General features: G+C 40.5%; 1 protein-coding gene and 1 long non-coding RNA gene across 3 annotated transcripts in view; both read left to right on the forward strand.

The window, feature by feature from the left end:
* LOC145503211 (uncharacterized) overlaps positions 1 to 18,332 on the forward strand; it is a 285,864-nt gene that overhangs the window by 241,904 nt on the left and 25,628 nt on the right. The gene's annotated exons all lie outside the window — the stretch shown is intronic.
* Positions 4,314 to 11,801, forward strand: LOC145503213 (uncharacterized). Of its 2 annotated transcripts, XR_014051448.1 has the most exons (5): positions 4,314 to 4,599; positions 7,053 to 7,132; positions 8,733 to 8,971; positions 10,167 to 10,837; positions 11,761 to 11,801. It is a non-coding gene; the product is annotated as an uncharacterized LOC145503213 (long non-coding RNA). The 2 variants fall into 2 exon arrangements; XR_014051447.1 differs by lacking the exon at positions 11,761 to 11,801 and having other exon boundaries at positions 10,167 to 11,148.

The raw sequence follows: 18,332 nt of genomic DNA on the forward strand, positions 1-18,332 counted from the left end.
GGCCTGTTTACAAGGAGGGAGGGCTACCCTAGAAAGTGGGTTAACCCTAGCTGGAGGGCAAAAGATAGCCCGGGTTTACAAGCAAAATTTCGCAGGTATGAGGGGTAACCCTACAGCCTGGGACAACTTAATGTGGGGTTACACTCAAAGGGTCTGGAAACAAGTAGAAAGTTAACCCGGGTAGGCGGGTTAACACTCCCTGCATTGTTTACAAGGGAAAACGTTAACCCACCGGCCAGGGTAACCCTAGCACGTACGCAGACAGGGTAACCCGCCTACCCGGGTAACCCTAGCTGCCTTATAAACACAACGAATAAAAAAAAAGAGAAAATGTGTGAGTACTAGCGTAAGCCTCTCTCCTTGTAAACAGGCCCTCACTGAAAACAACAATCTTCAATGATATCAGAGATGTAGGAATATGGGATACTGACCTTCAGCTTGAGGTCGGATCAGCTGGTCTCCTCTACCACTTTTAACGTGAGCCAAGAGCATTTACAAAAGCTCTGGTGACAGCGACTTTCGGAACTAAACGGCTTCTGGTAATTATGTCCCCGTTACTTCATCCAGGTTATTACACTTAGTGTTATTACTGAATCACGAACAACAAGAACCAAAAGTCGGAACAACACCAGTTTTGCAAATGTGTAAATTCCGCCATACGATGACAGAATACTCTCCGTTATTTTCCTTCAAAACAATGACAACCTTTTCTCTTTTCCCGAAATTTCTGCTTAAAAGTCGAAGTAATGTGCCTGCAACATCTTTCTATCCTCATATAAAATGACAGGGAACTGATGGTTTACAAATAAAGGGAAATCCCCCGTGATCGATTTGCCATTTTCTTAGGCCTGGTTAGTACTTAATCTTACATGACGTACATATCCGGTTAAATGTAAAACCACGTGGCCGCTGAATTTGACCGACTCATGCTCTAGGGAAAGTTAGTTTGGTTTGTAGGTGAGTAACAACTTCTGCTAAATACGTTGATGTCCTTATGCCGTCGAATGATTTTTCCTTCTATCGTGAAGGAGCGAATTTGAGATGGAGGCTTTTACCTCAACTGAAGACTGAAAACAGCGAAGCAGGTAAGCTGCTTTACACTGTAATTAAATTTTTGTAACTTAAATAATATAAGCTTATTTGTCTTCCATAAATGAACTGCTCTTTGCTTGTTCTTCTACTTGACGTTTTATAGTTATTTATATAAGCTTATTTGTCTTCCATAAATGAACTGCTCTTTGCTTGTTCTTCTACTTGACGTTTTATATTTATTTATATAAGCTTATTTGTCTTCCATAAATGAACTGCTCTTTGCTTGTTCTTCTACTTGACGTTTTATTTAACAAATAAAGAAGCCCCGACTGTGCTCTGTTCTGTTGTAAAGCACGCAGGAAGCGGTAGAGCACGAAAGAAGTGTAGGGGAAAACACGAGACGTAGTCGAGTGTTTTTCCCTACTTCTTGAGTGCTCTACCGCTTTCTAAGTGCTTTACAACAGAACAGAGCACAGTCGAGGCTTCTTTATTTGTTTTATGATGAAGAATCAGATAATTTCCCCACGCATTCGGCTGAATTTTCAAACCAAACTTTATTTTCCAAACGAGCAAAAGTCGCGTCAGCCGTTCACTGTTCTCTGATAAAGCACGCTAAAATAAGCCAATCACAATCCTTGTTAGAATTGTTCAAATAATTTGATTGGCTAACGAAGCGACAGCTGTCAATCACAAACTGGACTTCAGCTAAGCTTTCAGTTTCGAGAAGTTTGAGCGGCTCTCGAGAGAAGAACGATGCCTTCAAAGTTCGCTTTTAAGTTAATTTTTAAATACGGATCTCAAGGCAGGTAAAGGTTTATAGTCCAGAGGAATCCGGCCGTATTGTGGCCCATGAAAACGAGCACTTTTCCAGTGGAAATTACGAAACGCGGAGCTCAAAGCTTGTGGATGAAAATGCGAAATGCCGGGTTGAATTTGAAAGGAGCTACAGTTATTTACGGCTTGTAGCCGCATGCAGCAAGATTGCCCGAACTAGCGTAAAAGTTAGAAAGACTTAACGGCTCCCACTGGTTCTACTTCGAACACAGAAGAGAATATCAGAGCAAGTTTTGCACTGACCACTCGTCGGTTTACTTCGCTGAGATGACCGGAGAACGAGCGTTACTACACTGCATGTAAGTGTTGTTTGAGCAAATGAGCATTTTTAATTGTAAATTTACAAAAATAAAGCTTCTCATCATAAACAGAGACAGTTCAATTGTTTTCTGTCGTTGTTTTACTTCTTAGTATAATTTCTGCCTTCGTAACAAAATTAATGTCTTTATTGAAGCACTGTTTAGGTTGAGAATTTGTGAATTTCGCTACAGCTGTACATGTTTTGTCGGCGGGAATCTAGCAAAACTTGTTATTTTAGTACAGTTTTAACACTACTGTTGCTAACAATGGTCTCTGTGAGCCATATTTACTGCAGAAAAATAGCTTGCTTCCAGTGCGTTTGTCTGAGTCACAGGGGATGTCTAATTTGGGTCAAATTTGTCAAAATTCCGAAGCAAAAATTTGGAAGCCAACTTACCATCATCAACCCGTGCTCTGTTCTCTGATAAAGCACGCTGTTTCAGCCAATCAGAGCACGCGTTATATGGAAACTTTATTATAAATTTATTTATATAAGCTTATTTGTCTTCCATAAATGAACTGCTCTTTGCTTGTTCTTCTCCTTGGCGTTTTATATTTATTTATATAAGCTTATTTGTCTTCCATAAATGAACTGCTCTTTGCTTGTTCCTCTACTTGACATTTTATATTTCACCAATGCGAATTAGATACAAAGATGCTGCCATGCCTTGGCTGTGTTGGAAACTCTTGCCGGGTTCCTGTGTGCAAACATTTCCTTTGCCTGGCCGGGTCTCTAAAACAAAGACCCAAAGACCCCAAGACATTTTTACCCTTAATGAAGTTTTGCTCCTCCTTTATTCAGCCAATTTTATGATATCAACGCAGTGTTAATGTACCCTTGGCTTGTAGCATCCCTCTTTGATATTGGATATCCATATTATGGTCAACTGACACCTGTCAGAACAAGGTATCTGCTGACCAGTATCACGAGACCATATCATGGGCTCAAGTTTTGAGCTCATCAAGCTAACATGTTTTTCTATCAAGTTAATGTGTTTGGTTTTCTATTGGATCGCGGGCTCATCTTAGGTTAACTTGTTTTAAATGGGGCTTTTTAACAGAAGCATGAATATTTATTGTATACAAATGTTTTGTTTTGTGTATTTTGAGATTATTCACACTCAAAACAGAAGGGCGAACAATATGCAGAAAACCTCACTGCAAAGTTACAAAACTAAAATCAAAATTTTCGCTCAACCTGGGTTATCTTAACCGGGCTTTGAACAACCCAGCCTAGGAGCTCTGCTTTTAGGCTTGGCTAAATCTATATATTATTGAATTATTTTTGCATTCGATGAAGTGGAATGCAAACCTAATTTTGACCTGTGGCTTTCCAGAGTTGGTTGCCCTGTGCACGGTTATTGGCCAAAAAAAACACTTTCCTGTAAGGACACCAAAATGACCACCCCGCTTGATTTTTGCAGGGGCATGTCATGGCTAGTAAACTGGTACCGTTTAATGCTAAGACATGTGATAAAACATGTGGCGAACATGTGAGTATCTGAGCAGGCCATGTGAGCTCGTCTTTCCGATGGATCTTTCTTTGACTTCTTTCCATTCAGTCGCCATACCCTTCACTATTATGACTTGTGCTCTCAGCGTTAGATTTTGGCGAATTTTTAATGCTTCGACAGTAGCATTTATCGAAATCTGAGGGAGCTGTCCTTGTTTATTAACACGACTTTGGCTTTGGGATGATAACTGTGGGAACAGCTGCATTTTGATTGCATTTGTTGATTAGTTCCAGTCGCAACAGATAGCTCAGTCTTTATCCGGTCGAAATTTTATTGTTTGGAATCGGTGGAAAAGTGCTCTGAAGGCAAGATCCATAAGACTACTTTATTCATCAGGGGAAATACTCGAATTAGTCGCACAGTGTTTGTTTACGATAAACGACCACGCGAAACGAGCACACGATTGCAAATGCTAGCTTAGAATAATGTACATAATTTAAATGTTCTATGAAAATTGAGAGTCTACAGAAACTGGCAGCATCACACAACATATCAACAAATGGTGACCTCTTCACTAGCATGGACTTTGACACTATGCATACAATGTATCTGGCTGTAAAACCTCGGTTGCTGCTGAAAAATGTTGATTTTAGCAATAGAAGAAGGTTGAAAGTCAGCTAGTGAAATCATTTATTTATGGTATATCTATATTAAAGTGAGAGCGTCGAGCGCACTCTCATAATCTCTGATTACTGCTAGTTTAGCTATTACCTAGTTCATAGAAGATCAGAAAATATGAGGTTTCAACAAAACACTGACTCCTGGTCAGTTGACCCCCTACTGACCCCCTCACCCGCCATGGCAATCAAAATAGTCTCAGCTTGGAACATTGCCTTATGTCTTACCTGATAAATATGCCTTTTTAGGATCACCTCTAGAGGAACAATGTAAAAGGAAGTCTTCAAGGCGGCAATCTTCGGTAAGACGATAAAAGTACAAAGGGATGCTTAGATTGTCAGTGACACTTAAATGTTGATGAAATATTCCATGTCACAAAGTGCATAATTTGTTAAGAGCAGCAGAGATGTGCATGTAGCAGCATGAGATGTTGCTGAGTACCTGTTGCATTTCTTAAGAGTTCTGAAATACTCATACAGCACTGTACGTGCTTGTACATGTATCTTGTATATAGATATATAGATTACTCAACATAACTCGACAAATAATTATGCATGAGATTGGCTGTGCACATTAGGGTTGACGTCATTAAGTACTGATTCGCCTGTGGCCTTAATCTTCACACCCGCAACAAACTTATTACTTTATGGGTATATTTAGTCCAGTTCTGGTGTTCTTTCTGTCACACAACACTAGGGTGAGAGGATCCAGGGACAATAATTGTCTGTGTTTTTTTCCCACCAAACCAATCAGAGCAGATCAGAGCACAGGATGTCAATTTCACCTGACTGAAATTATGGCAAGTTCTGTGAGAGAGAAAAGGAATAGAGTTTTTGAAACAAATTTAGGTTTTGAGGAGAGAAAGAAGGGTAGAAAGCTCATTAAAGTATGGCCAATGCAAATGAGAGTTTTTTGCTACATGTGCCCCTTCACTCGCTGAATAGTTTTCAACAATATTTTGGTAAGGGTTGCCATGGTCAGGGAAAAGTCAGGGAAAATTAGATTTTATTCAAGGTCAGGGAAAAGTCAGGGAGTTTTGTATCAGGTCAGGGAGTTTCTAAATCCCTGTTCAAAGTCAGGGAAATGTCAGGGAATTTTATCTTAAGGTTGCTGCCAATTTTTTTTATTAGATGTTTTTTTATAGACAAGACAGTTTTGTTTGAGCCATCCTTATTTTTGTTGATTCATGGCCAGAATAGTCATTCTGCTGGGTCAGTAAAAATTGCTTTACAGTAATTAGTGAAAAGTCAGGGAGTTTTTTTGTTTTAGTGGGTGGCAACCGTGTTGGTGCATTTCAGTTTTCTTTACCCTACATGTACTTTTGGTTCTGGAAACAAGAGTGTGGATGCAAATTTTAGGAGTTTCAAGAGGAGAGCGAATGAACTATAGAGAGCTCTTTAGATATGCCTGTTCGTCTCCAACGCCAATGAAAAACACTCTGGAGCCCATGTTGGATAGCCCCTAATTAACCTGGTCCTTCATTACTTATAGCAAAGACACAACAATTACAATTGCAGAATGCTCTAAACATTCGATATATATTCTTCTTTTACTACCCCAAGATGGAATTGGAAGACAGCTACCCCATTGGTTAAATTCAAAAAACATTTAGGTTTTTAGCTACATGTAGTGCAGTGTTACAAAAAAGATTGAGAAAAATGTTTTGATCAACAGCAAGTACCACAAAATTGGCAGTTAGTCCTTGTAATTACCCAAGCTTCAGGCTTCTCTCCCATCTCCAGTGTTTTTGAATTGACCCGCATTACTCCTCTGCACTTCAAAAATTCACGTAACACTTGCAGCATTTGTTTCTTCTGAAAACAATAATCTGAACTACAAGAGGAAACTGCTCATTTGTAACTAGCAACCAAACATGGAACAAGAACAATCAAATTTTTATTTTTATTTTCTTTATTTCGGGAAATATAATTTTCTTTTTGCTGACCACACAAACAAAACGTCCGCCATCGATTCCCTTCTGTTTTCTTCCTCATCCTATCTCATCATACATGCACAGTAGTGATTGCATAGCTAGGAAACTAGCTAAAATTATGAGCGTGCACAGACAATTGTCCCTGGACCAGGCTCTCTTCCTAGCGTTGCATGACAGAGAGAGGGCCAGAGCTGGATTAGGGTTATTGCATGAACTATGGGTAAGTTCACCTGTAACATCATGTGCCTATCAAGCAAGCTCAGCCAAATAACAGGTGCACGCTATCGGGTTATGGCCCTTATAACCCTTTTGAGTCAATGACACCACAATTTGACAAAGCATGCCCTGACTTAGAGTCAAGGCCATGGGCCTTGTAAAGCTACTGGTACATTATATTATGAACTTGAAATGACAAAGTAGTGTTCTCAATTCCTTATCCATGGACCTTTTAATACAAGGGAATGGAAGGTAGATGTGCAGGCACACAAGTGCATAAATTTGTGAGTAATAGTTGTGCATGTGGAAAATTCCTAAGAATTCAGGAACATGAGGGAAGTAGATGTACAACATGTAAATATAGTATGGAGGAGTGTTTATCCTATTTCCAGAGTATTCTGAAAAATTTTCAAGCACATATTTATAAAATATAAATCAACAGCTTACCACAGTTTTGAGGGATTTAAAAGAGCTCAACTTTTGCTCCTCAGAATGTATTCATTACATATGTTGTTTTTCTTTCAGTTATTACTGTTTCTTGCAGTTTGTAACCAATGTAACCAATTTACAAAATTTTATTTTCATTGTTAACTACATACCACTAGATTCTTAAGGCCAGAAGATCTCCATTGAAAGTTCGTGCTCTAGAAGACATAGATCCAAATTCATTGGATGATAATGGAAGGTAGGAGAGTTTTTTTGTAACTGCATGCAGTAATATTGAGCAGATATGTACATGTATGAATGGTATCATGGCTATGCTCTCAAAGCTGTAATTATGACGGGTAAGATTGTTGCTTTGTATGTAATAGTGGAAGGCGAGCTGGTCTAGTGGCTAACTAGTGCACATGTATGACACGGGGGGGGGGGGGGGTACTTTGGGAATTTCTGGGTGGGGATGTGCCACTGGGACCCTGGAACCCTTAGCCTATATCAGAGCTAGTTCAGCTGAATTTTGCGAACCTATACTAGAGTAAACTCCCCAAATCACCCCATCTATCAACACTGTTGAGACTGATTTACGTAAATTTAAACTTGCCAATTTATTTTTTTTATATTTTTGAGTGGCAATTCCTGGTTTCCTTACTCTAGATAAAATCTTCAACCAAGCGGTCAGTTTTGTGAAAAATGATACCCTATTCTAGACCCAGACACTCTGATTTATTACCCTATCCTAGAGTAAACTGCTTGAAAACCATGCCCTTCACAGCAGCACATACCTATATAGCCCATATATGGCAGTGCCCCCCCCCCCCCCCCCCAGGGTATGACACTCTCATCTGAGTTAAGGTTTTAGCCCTTTCTGATATCACTGAGTTAGGAATTTTGGGAAAACAGTTTACCCTCACACTGCCTCTCTCCACTCAGTTTTATAAGTGGGTACCGACTGAGGGTATTCAATGCTGGGGAAAACTCTACAGTGGACTTGCACCTCATAACCCCATGAGGTACAAACAATGTGTTGTGCAATTAAATATCATTAGAAAACAGCCCTAAGAAAATATGTGCACTGATTGGTTAAAAATTGTGTTTCTATAACTTGATAGAAATACAGAACTAGCACAAGCTGTTGACGTAATGATGGTGCGAGCAAAGAGAATTTACATTTTGATGATCAAAGTTAACAAGCAGTTTTCCTTTTTTCCGTCACGGTGTTTTTTAAAAGAAATGGAAAACTGATGCTGATGCCATGGTTGGGGGGGATTGGGGCTGACGTGTGTTTGTGGAAAGTGCCAGAGTTGGGGGGGGGGGGAGGGGATCTGGCGCGTCGGGCGCTAACGCTACAACTGATCTCCCAGGGCTGACGTTGCTATTATATAAACCCAACGACGCTGACGCCATGGTTGGGGAGGATCAGGGGCGAGAATCTGAGAAACTGGAAACGAGTCTAGTTCCCAACACTTTGTGGAATACCGACGGTCAAGACTTAAAATTATAATCGATTCTCCCTTTGGAGTTACTATTCAATAAACGTTATAAAGACTCAGCCTCTTTGTTTTGTTTATAACAATTTAATGACATTACTGTGCCCGCACTCCGGTCCACACCAAGCCATTTTGCTAGCACTGGTTTAGCCATATTTTTTTGTAAAAATAAAACCACCTGCCCCCTCGAATTGACTGCACGTTGGGCCAAACCACGAGCTGGTCCTAGCTGGCGTCAGCTCGTCACGTGCTTCAATCTCATCGAGAGCATTCTTTCCCCTCCCCTAGTCCTCTTGCCACCCTCCCTCCCCCCCAAACCGATTTTTCACTCATACATTCTTTTCTATATTTTGTAAACAGATCGCCACCAGTTACTGGGATTGGCTCCCTCCGGAGATTAAAGAATACATCGTTTTGTACGCAAACAGCCAACGGACCATCGACGAGCGCAATGAAGCGACCAAACAAAAGTTACACGCCGAAATGACGCAGTGCCACCAAGCACAAGAGGTCTGGGGCCTAGGCCGCCTACACTTGAAAAGAGTGAAAAACCGCCTACACATCAGCGGGTATTACTTGAACGACGAAGGTCGGTGGCGGTACGTATTCCTGGGCTGGGATATACTGGAAAACGCCGTGCGCCGTGTCAACCACGTGAAATCCTTCTTCTAAACCACGCCACACTGCTGGTGTTAGATGACTTTCATTGAAAAAAAAAATTGCCACTGTTCATCTGTTGTTAAAAAAAAAAAAATTAAATTCAGGTTTGAAGGTGGTGAGAGTCTGAGCTTTTGATGACCCATTAGGGTTCGCCACTTAAGGTTAAGCACCTAGGGTTAGGGCTACGTCAGCCCTTGGGTTTAGTTGGGTTTTTTAGATCATGATTCCTATTCAAAGACAACGACTCTTTCGAAATCAACTTTTCCTTTTTTATTACCTTCAAAAACACACATTTCAAGCCAAACGAAAGCTGCCATGAAAATTTCCTTCCAAAGTACCTTGGGTTTAGTTGGGTTTGTTAGCCACGCAGCCGTTGGGTTTAGTTGGGTTAAGTTAGGGTTCACCACTTAGGGTTAGAGCCACTGAGGGTTCACCACTTGGGGTTATAGAGCCACTTGGGTTTAGTTGGGTTTATAATAGCCACGTCAGCCCTGAAGTGATTATTTGGGTTTATTAACTTAGGGTTAACCACTTAGGGTTCAAACTTGGGTTGAGTTGGGTTTAATAGCCACGTCAGTTCTTAGGGTTACGCGCGCGCCAGATCCTCCCCCCCCCCCCCCAACTCTAGCACTTTCCACACACACGACAGCCCCGATCCTCCCCAACCATGGCGTCAGCCTAGTTGGGTTTATATAATAGCCACGTCAGCCCTGGGAGATCAGTTGTAGCGTCAGCGCCCGACGCGCCAGATCCCCCACCCCCACGCCCCCCGACTCTGGCACTTTCCACACACACACACACACACGTCAGCCCCAACCCCCCCCCCCCCCCCAACAATGGGATCCAGACCGCCACCTGGTCAACCACTTGGGGGGCGAAATAATAGGCATGGAGTCACGGCATGTGGTGAAAATTTGTGACGTCATTTTTCTTGAGCTTTTGTTGGCTGCCATCTTGGATGGGGTGTGGACCAGGACCAACTGGAACCCTATATACTACTTACAGGCTCCTGCTTGTGAATATCATGGACCTACCTAGCCTTAAGTAATCATTTGGACATCATTGCTCCATGATTCCAATAGCTTGAAAGAGCAGTAAACAAAGTCTCAAACATATTTCTCTTTCATGCATTAGAAAAAGAAAGGTGGATGGCCAAAAGGTAAGAAAAGGCGCAGGAGATGTCCAGACAGCAATGCACCAAAGGTCCCGCTGACTGGCTATGTGAGGTACCTGAATGAGCAATGGGAGAAAGTCAGAGCAGAACGTTCTGAACTAAACTTTCCTGAAGTGAGAAGTAAGCTACTTGGTGCTCAGTGGACTACACTGTCATCCGAGGAAAAACAAGTATGAATACTTTCTCTGCAAAATCCACTTTTTGGGGAGTACCAGCTGTTTAATTATATGTAACAATGTTTATTACAGCACATTAGAATATCATGTGTAATATTATATTAACATTAACTGTTAACCTGTTTGTACTCTGACCTGGACAGCTGTAGGTAGACAGAGGCAATGTGAGAGTAGCTAGGTTTCTTTCCAAGTAAATACAACATTAAAAACCTGTTGAGGGCTCCAGTCCAGCCCTTTTAATCTGGAGTGAATTAGTTGTATGCACTAATAATAGGGTATTGTGACTGCTCAAAACATTTTCCTTTGTTTGCAATGTCAGTCAATTTTGCCGCTTTTAGAGATACTTAGATGATGCAGAGAAAGACAAAGAAAGATACATGATGGAATTGGAAGTATATCGGGAAACAGATGCCTATAGAACCTCTTGAAGAAGCAAGCGGAAAGGAAAAGAGAAAGTTAGTTCCTATATCCCCTTTACTTTATACACATACACATAACGTGTCCACCCTCCCCTCTGGGAGCCCCTCAACGGCCCCACCCGACAACTGTTGCTTTTGGCAGGGGGAGTGAGTGAGGGTACGAACTGATCTAAAATGCTGGTCGCTTTATAACTCAATAATATTCATATCAGTGTTTGTCTAACTTTACTGCTAGTTGTTGGATGTGTAACAAGGCTTCCCAATAGATTTATCGCATTATCATTCTCTTTTTGATACGAAAATTAAAACGTGAACGTATTAAATAACAAGTAAATAAATAAATAAATAAATAAATAAATAAATAAATAACTTTATTTAAGGCGGGGGTTAACGTGAAGGCCATATTTTTGCTGGATATTATGGTTTGAATGCAAATATCTCGTTCACGTTTCAAGCAATGAAAAATCTCTCTGCTCGTTTCACATAGCCACGTTTTGGGGTGTTTTGTAAATTTTTGGGTGATTTTTGGGTATATTTGGGGATAAATAGTTTTTCTCAAAGGATTAGTAAAATTTATGGAAATAGGAAATTTTGAAGGTTTGATGTTGTTTTAAAATTAGAATTTGAAGTTAGAAATTGGCAGACGTACACCAAACAGTTGCCCACCAACCCGGGATGCCCTTTTGGGGGCAATCAACTGTCTGGTGGTGTTCCAAACCCCTTTTTATCCTTTGAATCCTTCTTTAAACTTCCTAAAATTTCACTTAAATTCATGTGTACCCCCGCCTTAAGTGTCAAATGTATTTAGCACTGTTGTGCTAATTGGGAACATGGTAAATAAACAAACAAATATTGCAAATAGAACATAATAGACGTTAGGAGGGGTTTCTTTCAAAAGACAATTCTTTTATATTCAGTGACATTCAGCGCGACTACAAACAATGCTGTTTCCCTTTCAGATTTCGAGAAAACTAACGGATTAGACGGCATGTCCAGAGAGATAGAATCCAAATTTAGTAATTTCATGGTTTATTTGATATTATATAATAATTAAATTGAATGCGCGCGATGATTGTTCAATCAGTTATGGTTTATTGTGCCAGTCAACTCATGGAAATTTCGCGTGTCTTCTGAATTATTATATAAAAGCAATAGACCACAAGTTTTTATGGTTTAGAGGCATGATAAACCACTTGGGATGTTGGAGGAACACTTGAAGAATTCGTCTCGTGTTCTTACATACATACATAAACTTTATTGATGCTCCCTAACTAGGTTTTTCAGCTCAGTACAATGTTCTTCCAACATCCCGCGTGGTTTATCAGCCTATAAACCGTAAAAACTTGTGGTCTATTGCTTAAATCGTTTATCATTACAAGTGTTCCTTGTGCTCTGTTGCAGCTTTGTGCTGAAGATGATCTCTACTGCAAACCTTGCAGTCAGTACTTCAATGACCTTCACAACGAGAGACAGCACATCCTTGGCCAGAAGCACCAATAGACAGTTTCTGAAAGGTTAAACGAGAGTGAAGAAGATGAAGAGTCACCAGGATTTAACGCTCCTGTTTTAACGGAAGAATTTCTAAAACACAGTGAAAATACGTAAAGGGATAAGATACCAAACGGTATTTCATACAACTATGGATTGATTCTCAGCCCCTAAGCATATCGCGGCTTATTATCCAATTTCCGCTTTATTATCTGTCAAGTGGTTACTTACTTAGGAAAATTTCAAACTTTTAGCTCTGAAAGTAGTCGCAGTCGCTTACGAGAGGTGGTCGCCTAAAAGAGGTTCCAAATATAATGATTTGACTAAAAAACTTTCGGTATTTTGTATAACTGGTTGCTGAGGAGAGGTGGTCACTTACGAAAGGTGGTCGCAGCCGGAGGTTCGACTGTATCAAGCAGCCTTAATTACTTTATCTTTAAGTAAGAGAAATTTCATGTCTCTGAGCATTGATCATAGAAAGGTCTTGTTTTGGTATCAGTCCCAACAACATGGAGTCTTGCTCTTTTTAGTCTTCAATGTCTTTATATTTATGCCTGTAATTATTATTTATTTGAAAGCAGATTGTACAAACTGAGAAATGCTGTGGAAATGATTGTCTTTAGCTTGTGTTACCACAACATTTTTAATTCATACAACTGCAGATTGATGCTCAGCCTTGAAGCATATCTCGGCTTTGGCGGTATAATACTACTAGGAAGAGGACTGGTTCCCCACGATAGAAAAGATCCGTGGCAGGCTACCCACCAAACCCGTCTACCCGTCCAGGCTTTGTCAGGCCACAGTAGCCGTTTGCGCTGTGGGTATCCTGCAAACAGAGGGAGACACCGAGAGTGTCCTTTAGTTGTGTCACAACCTAGAACGCCCGATCCGGAGTCCGCTGCACTACTCACAGGTTGTTTGGACGCCCACAACGATATGGGCAGGGACATGACAGTTTGAAGAAAGGAGAGAGACTTCAGGAGGGAGTAAGGGAAACGAAAAGGAGAAGCCAGAGGGGAAGGGGTGATAGTCATGTACATAACTCCTATTTGAATGGTAAAACATCTCTGCAGATCGAAACCTTACAATTTGCAGTGACAGAGAATATAATTCAACTCGTAACGCAATCGCGCGATCAAATGAACGCCAACTGTATACAATATCTCAAGTAACCTTTATTGTTTGCCGGAAATAGCAAAGCCTCATTGTTTCGCGGGATGGCTGGGTGGGTAAATAAAAGCTATATATAAGCTTGAATGCTGTCTGAATAGAACTGCTGAGCTCTCACGTGATTAAGCATTGATGTCCATGAGAGAGTCAATGATTAACCTACTTACGCAAATTATACCGCTATTTGTCAAATCCAATACCATACATTTCAAAACGATAACATTAAATAACATCATGTATGCACACATACACACACTATGTATACGAAAGTCATCCTCAGCGTGGAGTTTTTAACTCATTTGTTCTCCATTGCAGTGCGTGAAAATGCGCTGGGATTGGCCTGGTTTTGTCCTGGGAAAATGGGATCTAGGTCACTGGGACTGGGATTTAGTCACTGGGAATGGGTAAAAAATATCAAAAATGGGAATGGGATAAACATTTGTAAACCACGACCAGTCGAGACATCACTTATTTCTATTATCGCACCATACATCAGAACCTGCGGACACCCTGTGTTAAGCAGACACTAGTGAGTGTTCCAAGGGTGTCCGCTTAATACAGGTTTCACTTTACACACATCCAAATTCGTATTACAATTAACTGCCAACATCGCATACAATTGCCCTGGCCTCGCATCAAAATTTCAAAGCCAACCTCGCAGGAGATAACCAGAAACGAGCAAGCTGAATTGGGGGCCCGGCCTAAGATGCATGGTAAATATGTCGGACAAAGAAATGTAAAACAAGATAACACAATGGACAGGGTGGGCAGTTTGCCTCTGCGCGTATCAAGAAAACCGGCTCAACATCGATAACAATAGGCATTGTTATAAGACCTAAAATTGGTCTTATATGGTCATTTTGAACAATGGCGGTATAAGCTTCTAAATGCCCGCGGGAGTTTTTGAAATTTCCGATTACCATACGAGCGCGAAATTTAAATGATCGGAAAGACTGAATGGAAGACAAATTCTCCCGAGGGGAGATGGTATTGGTATAATCCTGTCGGTGCAAACAGTTGCGGTGGGGTGGCTGGTAGGGTGACGGTTGTACACATGTATTTAAAAGTGAAAGTAAAAGCTGCCGACAAGTAAGGCATCTTTTTGCTTTAAAATTGCTCTAACCTGATAAACTCATCACGCGTAGGAGTGAAAGTGAAGTTCGCATTTGGCTAGATTGCGAACAGGCTCTCTTTCGCTCTAAAACCCATAAGATCAGTGTAGGATGAACGCGAAAATAGCGAGCGCGATAATCGAGCGGCAAAGCTGCTCGCTTCGCGCTCCCGCTGTTTCCGCGTTCGACCCACGGATTGAAAAGCAGGAGGAGAGACTGCTTTCAGTCGAGCATTCGGCCACAGATTAATACCTCTTAACAGCGCTTCGAAGCTCGCGCATCTTTCCTCGCCGACCGATTGATGTCCACAGCGATTTCCAGCGGAAAGAAATCAGGGAACAAATAATTAAAATTGCAAACGCGATGTTTTGGGTAGCGTTTCTCCGCTCTTTAATAATTTCCGCTTTACTCTCAACGTATTTTTTGTGAATCACGACTCCACCGTTCTAGATTTGTTTACTAAAATTGAGTTCATTGAAATGCCGCGCTTCATTCATCAGGTTAAGTGTTCTTTTATTAGCGTGCATGAAAAGCATTATCCCCGCCCTCTCTCACTATCTCCTCCCACTGGCTAACGCTTTTGTAAAATCATTGATCAATCTCCTTCAATAAATTTTAGTCTTACTCAAATACTTACGATATCTTTTCGCCGTTTAACCCTGAGTAAAATTTTTAAGTTAAACTTGAACATAAATTATCAGAATTCGGTTGCAACGGTTAATTGCTTTGGTAGAGATTTATTCACGAGAAGTATCTATTATCAGTCTATGAATAGAAAAAAGTCACACCTCTGTCGCGTGCCGCGCGTTTCAGTGATTGAAATCGAAGAAAAACGCACGCGCTCTTTGACCAAGGATATATATTTAACATGAGTTTTTTTTTCAGACAAATTCATGAGTAAAACTTTTTTATTCGTTAATGGTCACATTTTTAGACTGCTTTTCATCGCTATTGTTTCTTGCGATCGAAAACATTCTGAAAGTATTAAACTTGAAAGCAACAAAATCGCTTTGTTTTATAACAAAAGTTAGTTGGAGTTGTTTGCACTAACAATAAGGTTAAACTAACAACAGCGATTTGGTTAAATGAGCATTGTGACAATCCTTTAAATAAGGCTGCCAAAAAAACAGTTAATTAGTCCGGTTTCGTTTTGAGCGCAGCATGTTCTCCAAGTTTAAAGTTACGTCCTCGTCAAACGCATATTCAACGCACTTTCCTCTCGAGCAGTTATACGGAGCCGAAATTAGAAGACTGCGTAGCGAAAACGAAGTTTTAAAGCTACAGAACAATTCGTTGGTCATTCAGTTGAATGCGGCGCTGGCTCAGCTACACCAGCAACAAGGCCCATTTAAGTCCACGCAAAGAGGGTTCTTTCAGCTGTCAAAGGCAGCAAGGAACAGCAAAAAACGAAAGATTAGGAGCGTTGTAATCCAATCAGTCAAAGCATTAGAGGCGTTTGTACCAATTGAGGTAAGTTTATAATTGCCTTACTTTTTATTTATAAATGTTCAACACTTTTTGGCTACAAATTTTGCATTTGGAAACACACGAGAAGAACACGTACATTCGAAACCTCTGGAAAATTTGAAATTTGCCCTTTTAATATTTTACATTAAATTATTGACCTGAATGTTTCATACGCACTTGCAAAATAGAATGTGCATCAAAAGTTCTCCATTACTATTTGCTAATGCTGCTTTTAATGTGTTCCAGATCAAGTTCAGCGTAGAAGGCGAAGAGATCATTATCCCCCTTGGGTCCGCAGAAGATGAAGAGACGCCAAATGTTCTACAAGAAACCACGCAGCATGTTCTCGTAGCCAAGGACTCGGGGCTGATTTCTGATGAGGCGTACCACGAAGTAAGGATGAGCCTTCCAGAGGATGCGAGAGTAATGGTACCACCAAATCCTTTTTTAGAAGCCATTATTTTGCATATGCGAAGAGAAAAGAACTGGTATTTGTAACAATGGGATTTTTTCTGAATTCTGCTGGTGAGAATGGGATTGGAGCATTGGGAAGTGGGATTTGGAAAAAAAATTGGGTTGGGAAATGGGATTGGTATCCCCCCCCCCCACCTCCCCTTTGAGGACCATCGAGACGGCTTCGCAAAGCGGCCACCGAATTCCAGAACTATTAGGGTATTAAGGTACGAGGGTATAAGGGTTTTAGGGTATTAGGGTATTAGTGTACTAGGATATTAGGGTATTAGGGTATCAGTATATTAGGGTATTACGTATTAGGGTACTTTGGTATTACGGTATATATTACGGTATATATTACGGCATATATTATGGTATTAGGGTATCGGGGTATTAGGGTATAAGGGTATTAGTGTATTAAGGGATTAGGGGATTGGAGATAATATGAATTTAGGGTATTGGGGTTTTGCGGTATTGGGGACATTAGAGTATTTGACACTAGGACATTAGGGGGTTAGGGTATTAGGGTATTTGGTTATTATGGTTTTAGGGTGTTAGGGTATTAGGCTATTGGGGTATCTGTCTGTTAGGGTATTGTGGTACTAGGGTATTAGGTTATTAGGGTATTTAAGTATTAGGGTCTTGGGGATGTAGGGTATTAGGGTATTTGTGTATTGGGATATTGTGGTCCCAGGGTATTGGGGGAATGGAAAATTGGGGTATTGGTGTATTGAGCTTATGGAGCATTAGCGTAGTAGGGCATCAGGACATTAGGGCATTAAGTTATTTGGGTATACATTACGAAGGCATACTTCGATGCAAATATTTACAAGATCCAGAGCGGTTTCTGCGTACACTTTATAATTTGCTGTGAAAAAGAAGATAGATTCTGTACATTTATGGATTTAATTTTCTCGTTATGGATCGTTATAAATCGTTAAGCTATTTCAAGGCAAGCGATGCAACCACAACCGTGTAAAGTATTAATTAATAACCTGGTATTGTTTTTGTTTTGGTTTATGCTTTCTCAGTATATTGTTCAAGTCGAAGTTGAGTTGAGAGAGTAGACTTTTAATAAGTCTAAAGTAAGTCTAAAGGAAATACGTCTAAGGGTCGATGCAGTCATGACGAAATAGAAGCCGCGGCCCAAATCTCGACTAATAGTTCGCACATGCATCGTCTTCGTACGTCTTACTAAATATTTTCCGTTGCCTTTAAGCTGCTGCTTTTCAACCCAACCCAAGATTTTGCCAAATAAACAGGAAATAACAAGCAGATCAATCATCCCAATTAAAATACACCCTTGAATAGAGCTTAGCAACGCCAATGGATTTTAACAAAGCACTAGCGCGGCTATAATGGCTTAGTGAACCGATTAAAAAGAATAACTTTTATGGTTGTAATAGCTCAAGTCATAACTTAAGTCTGGCTATTTGTTGTAAAAGATTTACAGGTTAAAAAGTCAGTAGGATAAAAACTGTCCATATGTGTTGAACAGTATTGGAAGTCAGACCCTTCAAACTATTACGGATTTAAACAGAAAAAGAAAACAAGCTAGAAGGCAATATCCGGTAATTTCTATTTCTACTCCATATTTACGTGCTGTTACTTTCTAATGCAGTTTTATAAACACGTTCACATACACAGGAAGGGGACTTGACAAAAAATTCGGCTCAACCAGTGCATAAGGTCGATAGTCTCTCTATGGTGGCCGGCTTTAAAATAATAGCGCATAAAAATAAATAAATAAATAAAAACATTTCCCTGTGACGTAATCTCTTTTGTTCGATTGTCAATTCTGGCTTGAGGCGGTTAGCCGTACGCTGCGAGAGTTTGCCCCG

The sequence above is a fragment of the Orbicella franksi genome, chromosome 11 (genome assembly GCF_964199315.1).
Source record: "Orbicella franksi chromosome 11, jaOrbFran1.1, whole genome shotgun sequence".
Lineage (NCBI taxonomy): Eukaryota > Metazoa > Cnidaria > Anthozoa > Scleractinia > Merulinidae > Orbicella > Orbicella franksi.